At 38.2% G+C, this 17,690-nt stretch overlaps 1 protein-coding gene across 4 annotated transcripts in view; it reads left to right on the top strand.

Annotated features, from left to right (window-relative positions):
* The window catches only part of FHIP1A (FHF complex subunit HOOK interacting protein 1A), a 275,581-nt gene that overhangs the window by 75,670 nt on the left and 182,221 nt on the right, over positions 1-17,690 (top strand). For all 4 annotated transcript variants that reach the window (XM_074396824.1, XM_010338606.2, XM_074396823.1 and 1 more), the window contains exon 2: positions 5,391-5,515. The gene's annotated coding sequence lies outside the window, so the exon portion shown is untranslated. The remainder of the gene's footprint in view (positions 1-5,390; positions 5,516-17,690) is intronic.

Here is a 17,690-nt window from a genome sequence, read left to right as displayed (position 1 = left end):
ATTATTTTATAATTTTGGAGTACATACATACGACCCTTCTAAGTAAGACAGAAAACTGAGAAGCCATATAAGAAGAGATTGATATATTTGATTACATTTTTTTAAAAAACCTGAAAAGCTTCTGCATACTTCAAGGAACAAGAAAATTGGGGAAAATATTTGCTTCTCAAATCATGAAGGGACTAGTTTTCTTAATAAAACCTCCTAAAAATCCATGACAAAAAGTCCAACAACCCAGAAGAAAAATGGACAAAGGATACAAATAGTCTAAAGGGAAATAACCGGCTTTTAAACATATGGAAAGATGCTTAACTTTACCCATTATCACAGATACATTGCATCTACGCCGAGGTACCATTTATCACTGTTAGATGGACAAAGGTTACAAAGTCTTATAACCTATTCTGTAGAGAGTATGGGCGCAAAACATTAATCTATTTAGTGGGCAATTAGGCAAAATCTATAATATGAAAAATTGCATATTCCTTTGTCTAGGAATTTCAGTTTTAAAAATTTATCCTAGATACAAAAACACAGTCCTAGACATATGCACATTCATACACACTGTGAATGTATTCTGCATATACTATACGTACTTATTACATGCATCAGAAAATGGTTTATGTACAAAGATACTCATTGTAGTAGTGTTTATAATGGCTAAAGGTTGGGAACAACCTAATGTTCATAATGGGATACTGAATAAATACATCGTGTTACAGCTGTATACTCGAAAATGTGCAGTCATAAAAATTCACACCAGTGAATTCTGTTTATGTACCAATTTGAAAATATTGCCAATGCATGTTGTTTGCTGAAAAGTGCAAGGTATAAAACAGTGTAATATGTTTTTGTGTAAAAAAAAGATACATACAAGATGTTTTGTTTATGTATGAAAAAATACAACTTCTGGGAAAGAGAACTTGGTGGCTAAAGACATGCCTAGCCTCTTTAAAAAAAAAAAATCTGCATGTAGCACATGCCTTGCTCTTAGCACTTACTACTTGCTAGTGGTGGTGGTGATTTTCATTGTAAAAACAAGATTCCTTTGCCTCACGAGTTGATTTTTTAACAGCTGAGTCTGGAAGAGGGAGGCTATCTCATTATAGATACTGCTTAAAGAGTGTCAGACTAGGTTTTTCACTAAGAACGCTGTGTATACTTCCTGAAGTATGTTAATTGGAGGTTATCAATATTAGCTCAGCAAACCAAAGATATCAAATAATATTGGGCTAAACAAAACTGAGCAGGCTCTTTTCTACAAGGCCTTCTTAGAGTCTTAATACACATAATGTGCTTTGTAAATATTCAAGAGGTACATTTAGAATGTGGCATTTTCCCAAATTTATTTAATTACAGAACCTTAAACAATGACTATTTAAAAAAACACCTTAGGAGTAGTTGTCACATTGGGAAGCATCACTTTAAAACTAGAATTTGGTTTTGTTCACCTTCATTATTCTTTTTTTTTTTTTTTTGAGATGGAGTCTCACTCTGTCACCCAGGCTGGAGTGCAGTGGCACCATCTCGGCTCACTATAACTTCTGCTTCCCGAGTTCAAGCAATTCTCCCGCCTCAGCCTCCCAAATAGCTAGGGTTACAGGTGCCCACCACAACACTTGGCTAATTTTTGTATTTTAGTAGAGACAGGATTGCCATGTTGGCCAGGTTGGTTTTGAACTCCTGAGCTCAGGTGCCGCCCACCTCAGCCTCCCAAAGTCAGTATTCTTGGTGTATTTCTAAGATGCTTATGGTCTCTGCCTGCTTCCTTTTCCTTCCCTTGTGATGTGCTCCAATTCAAGAATTTGTTTTGTGGTTGAGACCCTCCTAAAGTCATCCAAATTACACTGAGTTTTTTGGGTAAAAAAGAATTGAATGTAATTAATGTTAAATCTCAGGGATTGATTGAGTGGAAATTGAAGGTTGAAGCTTCATTTGGTTCAACTTTTCCCAGAGCTTTAGAAGGTTTGCTGTTGAGAGGAGGAATGAAATCAACTTAATGGGTAGACTGTTGAGGAATTGTGAGCTTAATATGGAGAAGACAGTACTACTGTGGGAGTTGGAAGATGTGGCTTCTACCTCTGTCTTTGTCTTTTACCACAGCTTAATTTTGAACAGGTCACTCATCCTCCCCGTGCCTCAGTTTTATCCTCTGTAAAACTCAGGGAATGAATTTAGGTGATCCATATGGGTCCATCCATTTTAAGACTTTTAGTTATTATTAGTGTGCTTAATGGATCCAGTGAAGTTTGTGGACTTGTGTAGAATGTTTTGTTCTACTATGGGAGTTTTCACATGTGAATATATTGTATTACTCTCCCAATTCAGTCGTTTTGAGAATGAAATCTTTCAATAATTAGCTCATAGTAAGTTTCATGTATTTGAAAACTTGTCTAATTGTTTGAAACTTCTCTGTTTATTGATCGGTTGGTTAATTATCCTCCAGGAAACCATTTGATTTTATTACAGATCAATTAATACAATGGATAATCCACACCTCCTGTATAAAAGTGCTCCCCACGCCCATTTGTTTCTCTGATATATGGAGAAATCCATGATGTAGATATTAATTCTCTCTCCCCACCCCAACAAAGTGTTCATTTGGTGGTTTTGCTGTGCTTTTGTGTACTCTCTGCCCATTAGTGTATTTCTGAACTTGACATAGTAGAGGTCTAAATTCACTGAATTTATGCCATCTGGAAATGAGCTTTATATTTTGTTCCTCTGTTGAAATTAGGGATGCGATGTAGCTATTATACAGAAGGATTGTGAGCCTGAATTTGATTTTATTATGTGGAGGTAGAATGTTTTGTTAGAAGAAAAGCATTTGCCTGGGGAGAGATTTGAGTGTGACTGAATTGTTAACTGCCAACTTCCCCCTTTTTAGCAGGAGACATATTTTGTTTTTAAATGAGATGACAAGCAAGAGAATTATCAGAACCAGTGAATTTTAAGAGACTTCTTTCAATTTACTTGAATTCCATTTAACCTTGCTTTCGATGTCATTCTGTGCATTACTCTCAAAGGACTCAGCTTCCTTTGAAGTCCTGAAGCATTGCTGCTGGCGGAATCATGACGGTAAAATATAACAGTGGTTCTTAGTAAAGCCCTTAACTGATACCGAGCAATGCCTTATTACCTAAGTAAAAGCATATGTGTGCGAATGCCTAAAATTGTAGAGTGTAAGGGAAGGATATATGATAATGGACACTAAGATGGGAGAACTATTTCTCATGAATTAGAGATGCCCTTTCATAATTCACAAGTTGCAAGATGAGAAAAGGCTTGAAATCACCTGAAAAGCACCTAGCAGCAATCTGTAATTCTTAAGAGGAGGTAAAAGAGTCTGTATCTCTTCAGCTGGTGATGATAAAACTTCATGTGGGATATTGAAGAGGTAGAATTCTGTTACTTGTAAAACCTCTTGTGATTAAAGCCCAGAGATTTGGTTATGAGGTGATACTAATAGTTCCCAGGTGGGAACAACTTTTGTAGAGAATTCTAGGGCCATCTTTTATTATATTGGACTATTGCAGAAAAATTATTATATGAATGAATGGCTTACCTTTTGGGGCTTGAGAAATCCTGACTGTGTAGAGATTTTGAAAAGACATATTTGTTGTACAGGACCAACTTGAATTGCTCCCCTCAACCCATCTAAAGATAAGAACTATTTAATCTAATATTTATAAACTATATCAGAAGAAATTGGATCTTGTTTTTTTCTTTTGCCTAAGTAGTTGTGGTCATATGTAATTACATTATATTCTGCTTTTTCTTTCCACTTTGTATTATAAACTACATTTTCCCATTTTATTATAACTCATAACATCTTTTTAATTTTAAAATTACTTTAAAAATTGACATAAAATTATCTTGGTGAGGTGGCTTACACCTGTAATCCCAGCACTTTGGGAGGCCGAGGTGGGTGGATTATGGTCAGGAGATCGAGACTATCCCAGCCAACATGGTGAAATCCCAACTCTACTAAAATATAAAAATACAAAAAATTAGCCAGGCATGGTAGTGAGTGCCTTTAGCTCCCAGCTACTGGGGAGGCTGAGGCATGGGAATTGTTTGAACCCGGGAGGCAGAGATTGCAGTGAGCCAAGATCACGCCACTACCCTCCAGCCTGACAACAGAGCGAGCCTCTGTCTTAAAAGAAAAAAAATTGACACAAAATTGTATGTATTTATCATGGCTTGATGTTTTGAAGTATATTTATATATACACATTGTGGAATGAAAAGTTTTTAATGGCTGACAGAATTGTGATTAAGTAAATTATGTAGTTGTGGCAAATTTACTTGACTTCCTCAGTTATTGGCATTTAAATAGTTTCTATGTTTATTTTTTATTTTTTTTTTAAAACCCTAAGAGGGTTCTTGCACCTATGTGAGAAAAAATATGGGGCGAATCCGTAAAGTGAAGACAAGTTTATTAAGACAGTAAAGGAGTAAAAGAGTGGCTACTCCATAGGCAGAGCAGCCTGTTTCCATGTTTTAAATTTAAGTATAGTATTTATTGTTTCCTTAAAAAATGTGCTTTCTTGGACATTTTCTCTGGCTTCCATTTATTGTGATGTTGAATAGTGGCTTCCTGTGGTTTTGTTTAGTATTTATGTTAGCTTCTGCCTAACTGCTAAGGGTTAGTCTCTCTAGATCTTTTTATTGCTGTCCTGGACACCTCTAGGTTTTGTTCTCTGTGTTTCTCCCACGTAGGATAATTTCCTAGCCCGCTTCTCTTCAAGCTCATGATTTCCTGGTTGTACAGTAGGCATTCAGCCACACATTTTTGTTATGATGACAGTTAGGCCTGATGATAGGAGATGTGTATCTAAGACCAATTAGGCCTGATGATAGATGTGTGTCTAAGACCAAAGTAGACTTTGCCCATTGGATTGCAAAAACCTGGACTTTCAATTGTCAGTATCTAGATTGATAGGTCAGAGTTATCTGGAAATATTTGGTAATATTGTGCATTCTTGGAAATTGTTTATAAAAGTTATTTGTGCTCCTTTCTTTGCTATTTTATATTATACTATCATTATTAACTTAATGTGATGCTGTTGATCCATGGATGTGGATTCACTTTCACACTTTTTTTCACTACTAAAAGAAGCATATAATTGTTTGCCATCTCTTATAAGATGGAAGAATTCTTTTCTATTTTCTGTTACCCAGCAGGAGTTTCTCATTTTTGGCTAGCATTCAGATTTCTAAATAAACATTTGCTTTTTGCGTATTTATTTTTTATGATGAAGACAAATGCACACTGGGAGAACCCACTCAGTGTACAACATGTAGTGGTAAATGGGAGAGGAGAAAAAATAGGGATACTCAGATTGGATTTTGCAGTTTATTAATTATTATTTTTATTTCTCTCCATAGATTTTAAAGTCTTCTTCTAGGGGTTTCCAGCAGAGCCAAATGATAGAGAAATCTTTTCCGTTCCTCTGAAGAGTGAAGTGAGCAAATACAACCCAGCAGTAGGCTATTGAAGACAGCAGCCCCAGGTAATGTCTTCTTTTCTCATTATTATTGACATGTGTTCAGTATAATATGTTATACTTTTTTTTTTTTTTAAAGCAAGTCTACTTGAACTTACACATCCAAGTGAACATTATCTTGTTTAGTCTTATGGAGAGGCTATATTCTATCCTCTATGCAAAGCATTTTTAAAAAAAATCTTAAGAATTACATCTTGATCCTCTGGTAGCATTCTTTTAAGCATCCTGTTTTCTCTGGTGGCAAATCTCAACCTTGTAAGGATATATTTAGGAAAAGTCTTAACTTGTTTAGAGCTTGGGTGATGATCATACCTGGGGTTCTCTAATTTTGTTCAAAACCCAGAAGGAACAATAACATAAGGAAATCAGTTTTTCTTTTTGTAATTTGAAGACTCATACATTGTATTGAAAATAAATTCTGAGAAGTGACTCTGAGTTTCAAGCAATGGTAGTGTTGTTAAAATAACTGATCAGGCTACATAATTTACAGAGGCACATACTATTTATTTGACTGTGTAAATGTTAATATTCTTTCTTACTAAAATCAATCAGTCTGTCAGTATTGTAGTAGAGTTCCTATGTTGATTAGAAACTTCCTTATTAGACATACTTCTAAGGCTTTCTGATTTGCCTCTTATAAATGATCTTCTTGAGGGGAGTGTTTTGCAGTAGTTCCCAAAGTATTACTAGAATGCTTGTTAAAACTACACATTAAAAATTTCATATTAGTAGGCCTGAAACTAATGTATCAAAATCAGAATCAAAATAGTAGGGGCAGGACTTGGAAATCTGCATTTTGCCAGTGAATGTCAACAGAGATTGACAACCTGATCCAGTAAAATCAGACCTATACCTATGATCTTTGTATTTTAAAAAATTTAGTATAGTTATTGTCTAGACACAAAACAGCTATTTATGATTGTGTGCTTTTCTGGGAAGAGTAGGGGGAAGGGAGGGTTGGGGAAAGATTTGTTAAAGAATCCAAAATTACAGCTAGATAGGAGGATTAAGTTCTCCTGTTCTATACCATGGTAATACCATGGTAGGATGACTATAGTTAATTATCTAGTTGTAATTTTGTATCCTTTAACAACTCTCTCCCTAACCTCCCCTTTCCTCTACTCTTCTGAGTCCTGTCATTTTAGACACAGTTTAGAATAAGGAAAAGAAAAGCTGATAATCATAAAGAGCTGTTTTATGTCCATGTAAGAATTCCCATGAAGTCCTGTTTCTAATTCAGATATTTCAGGAACAAAGTGTTATTGCATAGATTTGGAGCTCACTTTAGGCTAAGATTTAATAATTGTTAATAGGCATTGAGTCTGTGTTTAAGTTTTGTGTTAGTCATTTGTTGGATAATGACTTCTTAAATTTGAGATTTGACTCTGATGAACTCTTGAGTTTTGGTCTGAAGGTTGGAATGTGTGTGTGTGTGTGTCCCCTGTTACAGGGCTTTTCCCAGTTAACTCCAACCACTGAGAGATCCTCTAATGTTTTAGGGAGCTTTAATTTCAAGGTCCTAAGCAGAATCAACGTTCTTATGATAAAGAATTAGCCACTCAGGAATCCTGGGAAAAAAAATCTGTATTTACAACCATTCACCTGTCTGTGCAACAGAAGTTGTTTGGAACATGTTCTTGCCTCTTAGCTCTAGAAAGTGGCATGTGTGATAGAATGATACTTATACTAGTTTTGAAAAGCTCAGAAACAAAATATTGTTGCCTTAGATGTGAGGTTATTTTGGGTTGTGCAGGAGACTGTTGGGAGTGGGGTGTGAAGAGTACAAAAGCACATATGTGTGAAGAGGAAGGCATGGCAAGGATACTAAGAAGGTGGAGCAGCTAATGTGGTTGTAGGACTGACTTGGATAATGAAAGGATCTAACACTTGGGTGTATTGTTTTCTTCTGAGGAAATGATGGTGGATACTAAAGGTAGCATAACAAGGAGCACAAGTGGAAAATGGGTTTGAAGAGGGACTCTGAAAACTTGAAGACAGTATGATGTAAAATGTGTATGACAGTCCTGAGGAATGGCTGTCGGTAGAATTCATCTGTTATGAATTTTGGATGTGTTCTCAGAACGGTGAGACAAATAGCAGGTAGATAGAGAAAATTACAGATATTCTGAGCTGTTTTGAGAGAATTGTTATTTGACTATGCTATTTCAGGGTTAAGAATTGTCTACATAAGAAAAGAATAGCAGTTATGACAGCATTAGAAGGCTGTCCTTTCTAATGTAATGCTGGGAATGTCTGAGTCATGCAGAATTGGGATGGTGAGTAAAGAATGTTTCCCTGTGGCTTCCCTGGCTTTGTGTGGAGCCTGTGGGAAGCCGGTTTCAAAAATGATTTTGAATAAAAATCTAGCCTCAAAACTGTTTTAGTAAATAACACAAAAAGATACCTAGAAAGTGACTTGTTAAGAGTCATGTAATCAAACTACCTACATAATGGTAAATCTGAAATTTGTTCATTTTGCATATCTTTTTTTAAATCGATTTTTAAGTTATAATCTATCTCTACCTTCTTTTGTAAATTTAGTCTTTTAAATTTATTCATTTATTTTTGTCTCTTCACATATTCTATGGCCCTTATAATTTCTAGCATAGTTTGGATCTTTTCCAGCATTTTTTTTTTTTTTTTTTTACTGTTCTAATTGACCAGAATGGCCTAAAATAAATATATATAATTTAAGTTTGGTCATGTTTTTCATTTCATTTTTAACATCATTTTCTGAAATACCCTTGTTTTGGTCTTTAAGTATGTATGTGGCGCCACACTGTACTCAAAGAAAAGTCTCTAACAACTTTAGTCGAGACTAGAGTTTCTCAAAGTGCAGTCCTCAGATGAACAGTGCAAACTTCACCTGGGAACTTGTAGGAAATGTAAATTCTTGGGCCGAATCAGAAACTTGGAGGGTGGAGCTCAGAGTTGTTGTTGCTGTTGTTGTTTTCACTCTGGTTGCTCAGACTAGAGTGCAGTGGCATGTTCTTGGCTCACTGAACGATCCTGCCACCTCAGCTTCCTGAGTAGCTGGGATGACAGGCACATGCCACTATGCTTGGCTAATTTTTTATTTTTTGTAGAGATGGGTTCATCATGTTGCCCTGCCTTCTTGAACTCCTGGCTTCAAGCAGTCTGCCTGTTTTAGCCTCCCAGAGTGTTGGGATAACAGGCGTGGGCCACAGTGCCTGGCTGAAATTTATATTTAACAAACCCTGTAGGTCAGTGGTCTCCAACTTTATTGGCACCAGGGACTAGTTTTGTGGAAGACAACTTTTCCATAAGTGATGGGGATGGGGTGGCTTGAGAATGAAACTGTTCCACCTCAGATCATCAGGTGTCAATTATATTCTTGTAAGTAGTGCGCAGCCTAGATCCTCACATGTGCACTTCACGATAAGGTTCGAGATCCTATGAGAATCTAATGCCACCTCTGATCTGACAGGAGGTGGAGCTCAGGAAGTTATGCTCACCTGTTGCTCACCTCCTGGTTGGTGGCTTGGTTCCTGACAGGGCACAGACTGGTATCAATCCAGGTTTTGGAGGTTGGGGACCCCTGCTCTAGGTGATTCTGATATGTGCTGTTGTGCAAGCCATTTATTATCTCTTGTCCTTGGTCTCTTGAGCAGATAGATTAGGGGTTCTCAAACTGCGCACATGAATCACCTGGTGAGCTGGTTTTAAACATCTCAAGAAGCAGACGATTTTTCCTGACTTCATACCAGAGAAGAGATTTTGATTCAGGAGGTCTTGGATAACTCAGTTTATATGCATCTCAACAAGCTCTCCAAAATAGTTCTTGTATTTATAATATGGATTAAATGGTTATCTCTCACTTTCTTCAAGCCCAAAATTGATGTGATTTAAAATGGCTCTTTGGGTTTAGTAACTGAAAACTTGGGGCCAGAAATTTATTTGCAAAATGCAGTTTGGATTATTTTTTGCTGAAGCCAGATTATGTTCTGATTTCTTGCCTTGAAAAATATTTTTGTGCCAGGCATGGTGGCTCACGCCTGTAATCCCAGCACGTTGGGAGGCCAAGGCCGGTGGATCACTTAAGGTCAGGAGTTCGAGACGAGCCTGGCCAACATGGTGAAACCCCATCTTTACTAAAAATATAAAAATTAGATGAGTGTGGTGGCAGGCATCTGCAATCCCAGCTACTTGGGAGGATGAGGCAGGAAAATCACTTGAACCTTGGAAGCAGAGGTTGCAGGGAGCCAAGACCACACCACAGCACTCCAGCTTGGGCAACAAGAGCAAAACTCCATTTCAAACAAAACAAAACCAAGCAAAAAACCCCCAATGTTTTCTTGCCTACTATGTAATATTTTTCTGGGGCTTTTCCTCCTTGGTAAGGAAAAGAGCCTTTGGCCCTTATAAACTTGGAGATTTCATTATTTAGTTCTTCTAGGTAATTCTTTCAAATAATAAACTTTAAAGCACTATTCTAGGGGATGCCGCTTTTTATTGAGATGTATCTTTTTGTCTCTGCCCTTTATTTCTTGTCTCTAAGCCTGTTCCCTGTGGATGATGGTATGTTTTCTTCATCTCAATATCATTCATATTTTGGTTTTTTTTTCTTTAGTTTTTATGGTACTTCTTTATTAGAAGTATTGTTTGTGGATCTTCCTCTTCTTTTCAATCATTTTTTCCTCTGTCTATCCCTTGGATTTAGGAAATTTCTAAGCTTTTTTCTTCCTTCCACATCTCACCCACATGTTCTTCCCTGAGGGCCTGCTTTTTCATGTTGTCTAGGAACTTCTTCAGATACCACTTTAGCATTCCCCTTATAAAGTAGTATCAGATCCTACAACTCTCTCCTAGGCGTTAGCCCCTTATCAGCTGCCTACTCAGTGTCCCGCAGTCAGGTCAGGTTATCATGTCTGGCATTGAACTCATTGTTCTTCACACCTGAAATCTGTGCCTTCTTTCATATTCCCTGTATTGGTGAATGGCATTACCATCAGCCATCAGCCAAATGTAGCTAACATTTATCAGGTGCTTCCTGTGTGCCAGGCACTAAGAGCTTTCATGTAATTCCTTACAAAATCCTTTGAGATAGATTCTATTATTTTTCTCATTGTACAGGTAATGAAACCAAACCACAAAGAATTTAAGAAATTATCTCAAGATCACAAAATTATTAATTAGTAGAGGTGGAATTCAAGTCAGGCTGTCTGGTTCTACAACATGTAGTTCTAATTACTATGCTTTCTTGCCTTTCTTTTTCAGTAGCTCAAGCCAGAAATCTAGGATTATCCTTTACTTCATTCTCTTCCCCTCTGCATATCTGCTTGAGACTCTTGAGTTCACCTACTAAATCTCTCTTAAAACTACACTTCTACTTCTCTGCATTCCATTGTAAGTGTTCTGGTCCAGGCCTTCATCATCTCTCTTCTCAACTACTGTAATTGGTGTCTTCTTTCCATTCATTTCTTTATATTATGCCCAGTGTATTCTAATCATGCCATTCCTCTGCATTCTCCAGTGTAGCTCATCCACAATCAGTCATCCATTGTGGGCAATGCTTCTCATTTATCCACATGTGCAGGTTTGTTACATGGGTATACTGTGTGATGCTGAGGTTTGGGGTATGAATGATCCCCTCACCTAGGTAGTGAGCATAGTACCCAATAGGTAATTTTTGAGCTGTTCCCCCTGCTCCTTCTGTCTCTACTCTAACAGTCTCCAGTGTCTGTTGTTTCCATCTTTTTGTCCCTGTGTATACAATATTTAGCTCCCACTTATAAATGAAAACATACGGTATTTGGTTTTCTGTTCTTGCATTAATTCTCTTAGGATAATGACCTCCAGCTGCATCCATGTTGTTGCAAAGGATGTAATTTCATTCTTTTTAAATGGCTACATAGTATTCCATCGTGTACATATACCACATTTTCTTTATCCAATCCACTGTTGGTGAGCACATAGGGTGATTCTGTCTTTAGTATTGTGAATAGTGCTGTGATTAGCATGTGAGTGCATGTGTCTTTTTGGAAGAACAACTTAATTTCCTTTAGGTATATACCCAATAATGGGATTACAAATGCTGCCATAGTATCCCATTCTTTTCCTTTCATCTGACTCATCAAACTGTTTTAGTTGTTTGTTCAGTTACCTCTTTTAGACTGTGAGCTGCATCTTATTTATTTCTGTGTGTCTATCACCCAACATAAGTATTTAATATTGATTGTATGAAAGGACAAATTAATATTTAAATGAGCCGACTGCTACCAATTCTGCATGTTTCCTGTCTTTGTAAAATAACTCTAGCTAGTGGAGAGAGAATGGGAAAATGGCAGGTAAGAGACAGTATTAACAGACAGCTCTCATTTAGACAGAACAGCATGTAGAGACTCACACTGTGAACTTTTGCTTCAACAACCACCATAGGAACATACCAGGAAAACTGAAAGAATTCACATACCCTTTGAAAGAAGCAGCTTACCGCTGCAAACTCTGAGTGACAGCTGAAAAACTGAGTTCCCAAGGTATGAGAGGAGGAAAAGTCTGCCTCTGAATCCACATCCCACTGGGAACGTGAAAATCCTGAAAATCCAGGTCACAGGAGGAGGATTTAACCTTACCTATAACTGAAATGGATTTAGGGGGCTGAGTGAAATATAAAAGTAGAAGCAGGCAGCAGTGAGAAGAGTCCTGTAGGCATTCAAGATCCCCAGCTCGAGTTTGGGGAAGCCATTCCTGGCCTTATCTCACAGGGATCTTTGGGGAAGGGAAGGCAGCCGGCAGAACTGGGGAGGGGCCACAGAGTGAAGGAAACTCCTAGCTGAACTTTGTAATAATTTTAACTGAGCACAAATTTTCCTGAGTAGAATCTGGGGTTGGGGGGTGAACAGGAAGTACAAATACGAGTGCAGAAGCTGCAGCCAAAGGGGTGGGCAGGTGGGGAGGGGTGAGGCCTGAGAGCCCTGCTTGCTTTCTCAGCAGGGTGGCTTATAGCCTGGGGTAAGACCTCAGCTGTGCTTACCAGCTGCTGGATATAAACTCAGTGCTGTTGTGGGGGCATGACAGGAGTGAGACTGGGCTTGCTGGGAGCTGGTTGAGACCTGTCACTGCTGACTTTTCCCCTTCTTCCCCGATGACCTGTATGGTGTAGCCAAGGCAGTCATAATCCCTCTGGGAACATAACTCCATTAGCCTGATAACCACCCTCCATTCCCTACAGTGGCCACAGTAAGTTCCACCCAAGGAGAGTCTGAGTTCAGACCCCCCTAACCCTGTCCCCACCTGATGGTTTTTCTCTACCCACCCTGGTACCCAAAGCCAAAAGACATAAACTCTTGGGAGTTCTATGGTCCCACCCATCACCTGAGAAACCCTAGTATTTATCCTGTGTTATGAAGGGCAAGATTGTATCCCCATTCTACTACTGCAGCAGGTGCTCTCTTGAAAGTGCCATCTCCTGACTGGAGGCCAACCACCTCAAGTTATTACAGAAACTCATAACAGAACCCTGCTCCAAAGAAGGAGAACACCACAGTTAATTCTACCGCCTGCAACACCCTGGCTAACCGGAGGTCCTGAGTCTGTTTATGTGATAGCTTCACAGCTAGCATATACAGCATTTGAGAAAACCAATGCACTAAACAAAACTAAAGCCAAGGACTCCCAGAGTTCACTTCACTTCCCTCCCACTTCCACCAGAGCAGGTGCGGGAGACCTGAAGATGGATCACATCACAGGACTCTGCAGACATTCCCTAGCACCAGCCCAGAACCTGGTAGCCCTACTGGGTAGTAGACCCAGAAAAGCAATAACAATCACTGCAGTCTGGCTCTCAGGAAGCCTCATATCTGGGGGAAGGGGGAGAATACCACATCAAGGGATCACTCTGTGGGACAAGAAAACGTCTGAATGGCAGCTCTTGAGTTCCAAATCTTTCCACCGAAACAGTCTACCAAATGAGAAGGAACCAGAAAAGGAATTCTGGTTATATGACAGAACAAGGTTCTGTAATGCTCTCCAGCAATGGATCCAAACCAAGAAGAAATCTTTGAATTGTTACATTAAGAATTCAGAAGGTTGATTATGAAGCTACTCAAGGAGACACCAGAGAAAGGTGAAAACCAACTTGAAGAAATTACAGAAACAATACAGGATATGAAGAAGTCTCCAGAGAAATAGATATCATAAAGAGAAGATAATCACAACTTCTGGAAGCAAAAGACACACTTAGAGAAATGCAAAATACACTGGAAAGTGTCAATTATAGAATCTAACAAACAGAAGAAAGAGCTTCAGAGCTTGAAGCTAAGGCTTTTGAATTAACCGTCTGACAAAGACTAAGAAAAAAAAAATTTTTAAAAATGAACAGAGTTTCCAAGAAATTTGAGACTATGTTAAATGACCAAACATAATAATTGGAATTCCTAAGGAAGAAGAGAAATCTAAAAGTTTGGAAAACTTATTTGAGGGAATAATCAAGGAAAACTTCCGTGGTCTTGCTAGAGATCCAGACATCCAAATACAAGAAGCTCAAAGAACATCTGGGAAATCCATTGCAGAAAGATCATCACCTAGGCACATAGTCATTAGGTTATCTAAAGTCAAGTCAAAGGAAAGAATCTTAAGAGCTGTGAGGCAAAAGCATCAGGTAACCTATAAAGGAAAACCTATGAGATTAACAGATTTCTCAGCAGAAACCCTATAAGCCGGAAGGGATTGGGGTCCTATCTTTTATTCCTTAAACAGAATAATTATCAGTCAAGAATTGTGTATTCAGTGAAAATAAGCTTCATAAATGAAGGAGAGATAAAGTCTTTTTCAGACAAATGTTGAGAGAATTTCCTACTGCCAAGCCAGCATTACAAAAAATGCTAAAAGGAGTTCTAAATCTTGAAGCAAAACCTCAAAATATACCAAAAGAGAGCCTCCTTAAAGCACAAATCTCACAGGACCTATAAAACGATAACACAATGAAAAAAACACAGGTATTTAGGCAACAACTAGCATAGTGAGTAGAATAGTACCTCTCATCTCAATACTAACGTTGATTGTAAATGACCTAAATGCTCCACTTAAAAGATGCAGAATGGCAGAATGGATAAAAATCCACTGACTGGGCACAGTGGCTCATGCCTGTAATCCCAGCATCTAGCACTCTGGGAGGCCAAGGTGGGTGGATCACGAGGTCAGGAGTTCAAGAGCAGCCTGACCAACATGGTGAAACCCTGTCTCTACTAAAATTACAAAAATTAGCCAGGTGTGGTGGTGCGCACCTGTAATCACAACCACTCAGATGGCTGAGATCACGCCACTGCACTCCAGCCTGGGTGACAGAGCAAGACTCTATCTCAAAAAAAAAAAAAAAAAAAAAAAAAAAAGCACCAACCAAGTATCTGCTATCAAGAGACTCACCTAACACATAAGAACTTACATAAATTTAAGGTAAAGGGGGAGAAAAAGATATTCCATGCAAGTAGAAACAGAGAAACCCAAAGCAAGCAGAAGTAGCTATTCTTATATCAGACAAAGCAGACTTTAAAGGAATGGCAATTTAAAAAGACAAAGGGGAAGCATTATATAATGATAAAAGAATTAGTCCAGCATGAAAAGATCACAATCTTAAATATATATGCACCTAACACTGGAGCTCCCAAATATATAAAACAATTACTACTAGACCTAGGAAATGAGATAGATGGCAACACAATAATAGTGAGGGACTTCAGTATTCCACTGACAGCACTAGACAGGTTGTCAAGAGAGAAAATCAACAGAAAAACAATGGTCTTAAACTATACCCTAGAACAAATGGACTTAATAGGTATTTGCAGAATATTCCATCTAACAACTGCAGAATACACATTCTTTTCATCAGCTCATGGAACATTCTCTAAGATAGACCATATGATATGCCATAAAACAAGTCTCAATAAATTTAAGAAAATTGAGCTGGGCATGGTGACTCATGCCTGTAATCCCAGCACTTTGGGAGGCTGTGCTGGGAGGCTGAGGTGGGTGTATCACCTGAGGTCAGGAATTTGAGAGCAGCCTGACCAATATGGTGAAACCCATCTCTACTAAAAATGTAAAAATTACCTGAGCGTGGTGGTGTGCACCTGTAGTCCCAGCTACTCAGGAGGTTGAGACAGGAGAATTGTTTGAACCTGGGTGGCGGAGGTTGCAGTGAGCCGAGGTGATGCCTTTGCCCTCCAGCCTGGGCAACAGAGGGAGATTCCGTCTCAAAAACAAAACAAAACAAAAAGGATGGGCATGGTGGTTCATGCCTGTAATCCCAGCACTTTGGGAGGTCAAGGTGGGTGGATCACGAGGTTAGGAGTTTAAGACCAACCTGACCAACGTGGTGAAACCCTGTCTCTACTAAAGATACAAAAATTAGCCAGGCATGGTGGCGCACACCTGTAATCCCATTTGTGCTGGAGGCTGAGGCAGGAGAATCGCTTGAATCTGGGAAGTGGAGGTTGCAGTGAGCCAAGATTGTGCCATTGCATTCCAGCCCGGGCTACAGAGCGAGACATCATCTTAGAAAAAAAAAAAATAAAAGAAAATTGAAATTATATGAAGTACTCCTCTCTCAGACCACGGTGGAATAAAATTGGAAATTAATTCCAAAAGGAACCCTCAACACTATATAAATACACAGAAATTAAATAATCTGCTCCTGAATGATCTTTGGGTCAACAATGAAATCAACATGGACATTAAGAAATTCTTTGAACTGAATGATAATAGTGACACAATGGATCAAAACCTCTGGATGCAATGAAAGCAGTGCTAAGAGGAAAGTTCATAGCACTAAATGTCTACATCAAGAAGTCTGAAAGAGCACAAATAAATAATTTAAGGTCACCACAAGGAACTGGAGAAATAAGAACAAACCAAACCCAAACCCAGCAGAAGAAAAGAAATAACAAAGATTGGAGCAGAACTAAATGAAACTGGTCAAACTCAAAAAGGCAAAAGATAAATGAAACAAAAGTTGCTTATTTGAAAAGATAAACAAAATTGATAGATCATTAGTTAGAATAACCAAGAAAAGAAGAAAGAAGATCCAGATAAGCTCAATATGAAATGAAATGGAAGATATTACAACTGATACCACAGAAATACGAGAGATTATTCAAGGCTGCTATGAACACCTTTATGGCTACAGGCTAGAAAACCTAGAGGAGATGGATAAATTCCTGGAAATACACAATCCTCCTGTATTAAACCAGGAAGAATAGAAACTCTGAACAGACCAATAAGAAGTAGTAAGATTGAAACAGTAATAAAAAAAATTGCCTACAGAAAAAGTCCAGGAACAGATGGATTTACAGCAGAATTCTAATAGACATTCAAAGAAGAATTGCTACCAATCCTACTGAAATGATTCCAACAGAGAAACAGGGAATCTTCCCTAAATCATTCTGTGAAGCCAGTATTCCCTAATAGCAAAACCAGGAAAGGACACAACAACAACAACAACAACAACAATGACAACAACAACCAAAAAAGAAAACTACAGACCAGTATTCCTGATTAACATAGATCCAAAAATCCTCAACAAAGTACTAGCTAACTGAATCCAACAGCATACCAAAAGATAATACACCATGATCAAATGGATTTCATACCAGTGATGCAGAATTGGTTTACCATACAAAAGTTAATAAATGTGACACACCACATAAAAAATAAATAAAAACAAAAATTATATGATCATCTCAATAGAAGCAGAAAGTGTATTTGACAAAATCCAGTATTGCTTTATGATTAAAACCCTCAGCAGAATCAGCATTGAAGAGACATACTTTAAGGTAATAAAAGCCATCCATAACAAACTCACCACCACCATTATACCGCATGGGGAATAGTTGAAAGCATTCCTCCTGAGAACTGGAACAAGACAAGGAAGCCCACTTTCACCAATTCTATTCAACATAGTACTGGAAGTCTGAACCAGAGCAATCAGACAAGAGAAAGAAATGAAGGGCATCCAAATTGGTAAAGAGGAAGTCAGATTGTCACTGTTTGCTGATATGATCCAATACCTAGAAAACCCTAAAAACTCATCCAAAAAGCTCCTTCTAGATTCTGGATATTAGATCTTTCTTGGGTGCATAGTTTACGAATATTTTCTTCCATTCTGTAGCTTGTCTATTTACTCTGTTGATGGTTTCTTTTGCTGTGCAGAAATTAGGTCTCACTT

Source organism: Saimiri boliviensis, chromosome 3, assembly GCF_048565385.1.
Source record: "Saimiri boliviensis isolate mSaiBol1 chromosome 3, mSaiBol1.pri, whole genome shotgun sequence".
NCBI classification, from domain to species: Eukaryota; Metazoa; Chordata; class Mammalia; order Primates; family Cebidae; genus Saimiri; species Saimiri boliviensis.
The sequence above is the reverse complement of the archived record's forward strand: the minus strand, read 5'-3'. Positions and strand labels throughout refer to the sequence as shown.